Raw genomic sequence first — 4,627 nt, 5'->3', positions numbered from 1 at the left:
ACACACACACACACACACACACACACACACACACACACACACACACACACACGCCTCACGTCGACATAAGATGTATGTTTGAGGGAGAAGCGCATGCGTCGTGTCACACGCCACATTCAAGAACGATACACGGAAGCATTCTGAGTGGATCTGGAAATTTTAGCCAGCTGTCGAGCATTAAATTCGACTGTTAATCAGTTGATGAAGCCCAGCTAGACGGTTTCCGAATGAATTTGTCTTTGTAACTTCATTGCTGACCTTACACCGATGTACAAATGGCGAAGACTGATCGCGTATTTGAGATATGAGTCCCAGCCCCGAGACATAAGCATAAATTATGGGCAACAAGTACATTATATCGTACAAATGTACAATATGAACTGGATTATAGTTGAACATACAGTAAAATTTGGCATTTATTGCTCTTTGTCATTTATACGGAGCCCAGCAAAGCAGGATACGCCTGCAAACCACATTACAGCGACATATAAAATTGTTTTCAATGCATAAAAGGACGGAGGCCGAAAACAGCCATCTTTGAAAGGCACTGTTAAAGAGAAAAAAACTGACTTTGACAGCATATACATGAGTGCCATATTAATCTCTCATTAGCTGCCAAAACAAAAACACATTAGCAAGTGTTGTAGCATGTAGCATGGATGAGCGTATTCCATTGCGTGAACAATGCGGGCGAGCACATTTTAGAGCTCATCGATCCACGTGTCCCAACAGCGAGGTGGTGACCGACTAAACACAGCCCAATAAAAGGAGTGTTGTTAAAGAAGGTCTGCGGAGGAATGTATCATCAGCACTCTGACTACATGCTGTCGACTCAGCACCGATGCCAGCCGCCGTCTAATGAGATGAGCTCTCACTGCTAATTAACCCACTGTTCAATTCATCACCGCACAACATGAAAACAAATGCAGACAAGGACAGGAAAGACCTGCTAAGTATCTCTGTCGGTATTCTACCTGACGCAATGAGAAATTTGTTATTTTTATGGATTAATATGTGAAAATTGCTGATGTCGGTGCATTCATTCAGATGTTTGGGACAAATAAGATGATGAATACACATTACCATTTGTACAGCAATTACATGAAGTACTTGACACAGAGTCACACATTTCAACTTGGTGAAAAGGGTTCGAGGAAATCTGTTCTGTTCCAGCATAACGTCACTTTAACTCCCAAACTTTGAGATGAACTCCAGTATGTTCTTCTCAATGAATAGACACCAAACTAAAGAAAGAAAGAAAGAAAGAAAGATGTTAATAGCTGCATCAGACCCACTCCATGTTTTCTTCTATTTTCACTTCCTGGATCCGTAATGGTCCCAATACTTATGTCCATACAGTGTATATACCTATTCAATATAGGAGGCATCTGCCGGCATCAGTGAATTCACTGTCCCCTTTAAAGTTCATTTCCATTATTATGGATTGCGAAATAAAGGAGAATTATTGACTGCCCAGGACTTGTGTGCTCAGACTTATGAGCTTGATTGCTCTGCAAGTCTCTTATTATCCAGAGTTTATACTTGTGTGGTTTACTGAGCCTTCTCATTACCACCCAGAGACAGTCCCAACCCAACAGGTCAGAAGGCATCACAACAAGCAAACTGCCGGCATTAGTATTTCAGCCGAGTGGCTCCCAAAGGAGACCGAAGGCTCTTTGATGCTCCAAAGGCCACACCGTTCTGAAGCTGGACAAAAAAAAAAAAAATAGAGAGATAGATTTGTTCATTGTTGCTTCTATTTTCAGTGAGTACCCGGAGAAAACCCACACAGGCAAGGAGCTGGAATTGAACCGTGTACCATTCTCCAGTCACACTGGGGAGTTGGCTTCAATTTTCTGTTCTTATTAACTCGATTTTGAATAAAATGGTAAATATATACCATACAGCCACAAAACATTCATCTCTTCCTTCATAATACCCAAAGTGGGGCTATGTTTTCATTCCTTCAAGTGGGATTTTTGTGAGAATCCCCCCGACCCCTCAAAAAAATCCTTAAAATTGTCACCATCACAAAATTGTTAATACGCCAGGACAAAAATCACCCAATCAATCAAAAGCAACACATATCTCTTTGGCTGCCGTCGTGTTCCTTTAACTCATCGTCGCCTCGTGAGGCTCAAACTGGAATTACAAGACAAAATGGATGCGCGCAAGCTTATTTCAGCTCTTACCCGACCCCTGCACTTTGCTACCTGATATTTGTAGTTTTTTTTTTTTTTTTTTTTAATCAAAGGTATTTTCGTTTGATATCAATCACGTGCCTATCGTGATACATCATGATATTGCCAGAACAAGCCTTTTCTTTCAGCTGGTAATTGCAGTTCCCCTTATGGTGCCCGGACAATCGGATCTTTCTGACCCCTCCTTCTAAAATGTTGCAACATTAAACTCTGTAATGACAGATATGTTTGAGGATCATCAAAAGCGACACAAACATCACAGGAACTGGATATTTGTGCAATTTATGTAAGTAACAATGCTTTGCGCTGAGGGACGCAGCTACGAACAGCTTTGGTGCCCTTGTATGAAAATGACATTGTGCCCTTCTGCTTGTATCCGAATCCGCTTTATTGCATTGATGGCAGCTTTCAATTTCCCCTGTTCCCCTTGTTTTCAGGGCTAAGCTGCGTGAAAAAGGATAAAGATTACGCTTTGAATGAGTCATCACTTTAAACTACAGTTTACAGTTCGAAAAGGATTATGATTATTACCGAGTGAAATTTTTATTTTCCAATAGGTTTTGCTCCGCTTTGTCGGTGAATCACATAGCGTACATAAAATTCAAGGATTAAAGTCAAATTTAAATATCTCCCTCATGACAAGGCCTTGATTGGAATCACCTCTGAGTAGTACAAATAAACAATCACGCAGTCTCTCGGACAAGCAAACATGTCAGAGGTGGTGTGAAGGCACAATGAGTAGAGATCTGATCACTGATATTTGACGTGAGATTGTTGTACAATAACTTTTCACTGTGCCGTCACACACACTTCCTGCAGAAACAGGACTTATCTAGTTCGATGCATTCTCAACAGTCGATTTCCAGATTTAGGGTTCGATCAATAATTCTACTCAACAATTTGTGCTGTGCGTGAATGTGTGGTGATTCGACCGGTCGTACGAGTGGGCGTGGCGGGTTAACGTTCGAATCTGAATTTGTGGACTCTGATCGAATGGAGTGACGTCACCAAAACCTGTGTTTTATTTCCATTATTTCCACAGTGCAGAAGTGCAGGGTTCGATTCCGGCTCCGGCCTGCCTGTATGGAGTTTACATGTTCTCTCCAGGCTTGCGTGGGTTTTGTCCGGGTACTCCGGTTTCCTCCCACATTCCAAAAGCATGCACCGTACCTTAATTCAACACTCGAAATTGTCCCTAGGCGTGAGTGTGAGCACGAATGGTTGTTCATCTCTGCGTGCCCTGCGATTGGCTGGCAACTGGTTCAATGGATGGAAAATACATCCTTTTGTGAAGGGGGCGGGGGAGGATTTGTGGTTTGGTTAATGACCGGTAAGCACATGAATGGATCAACATCGCCACTCAGGGGGAACAATCTTTGTTAAGATGACAATGCCTTGACTTCTTAATAACTGCTCCTGTTACAGCGGGGCTAATCATTGCTGAAATTGGATCCTGTGTGTGCGTGATTGTGTTTTGGTGAGTATGATGTTTGTGTCTGCATGTGAGCACAAGCAGTTGTTTATGCATGAAAGGTCAACGGGCTCCTTCGAGGTGATACGTTTCTATTTGTCATGCAGTATGCATGAAACTGAATGCGTAGGTGGATACGTGTCAGGCTTCCATTTAGGAGATTGGATCAAAGATCTGGATTGTTGTTAAAGAACACTGTTAATGGCACAGTCTTCATGGGAACATATGAACTGCCTTGTTTCAGTTAAAAAATGCACAAAATAGGCACAGGCTGAGTTTGGTGATATGATGGATTTAATGCAGAGGTCCAATGTTGTGTTCGACCGCTCAGGGTAAAAAAAATAAAACCTTGTGACTGTCAGACCAGCACCGCATTTCATTTTGCAAACGGACCTCTTTCAATTTGTACTAAATGGGTTTCAAATCGCGCCGCTGGCTACACAGGCTGAAATCCATTTGTTTTAGATGAGACGACCACGAGACGTGGCGACAACACAGCATTGCGATCAAATTTCAGATGACGCGGTCCTTGTCCATCAATTATTGATCGTTTAACCATGCCCATCTGTTGCGGAACAACAAATGTCACTTAATTACCTATAAAAACAAAAAAAGTGTCACAGCTCTGCCTAAAATCCCGCATTTGGAAGATTCCGTCGAAACGTCCAAAAGAGCAGCGCTGACATTTGGACTGACACTGTTTAGTGATGAAAACAATGTTCTCTTCTGTTCTTCCACCACACTCCACATGATCTCATTTATATAATGTGACTGACAGACGCATTTGCGCCTAGCTGAAAAGCAAATAGAACCCGGAGAGCAATTTTCCCTCCTACTTGTGTCTACCTCATTGCAGTGTTCCGAGAGACAAGAGAGGCGAGAGGGCCCTGTGTTAAGTGTCTTATTAGTGGGAAATGACTGCAATGTCAGAGCAGCCCAAGCTGTCACAGCGCAG

The sequence above is a fragment of the Hippocampus comes genome, unplaced genomic scaffold, assembly GCF_001891065.2.
Source record: "Hippocampus comes isolate QL1 unplaced genomic scaffold, H_comes_QL1_v1.1 scaffold142, whole genome shotgun sequence".
NCBI classification, from domain to species: Eukaryota; Metazoa; Chordata; class Actinopteri; order Syngnathiformes; family Syngnathidae; genus Hippocampus; species Hippocampus comes.
Note: the sequence above shows the minus strand (reverse complement) of the source record.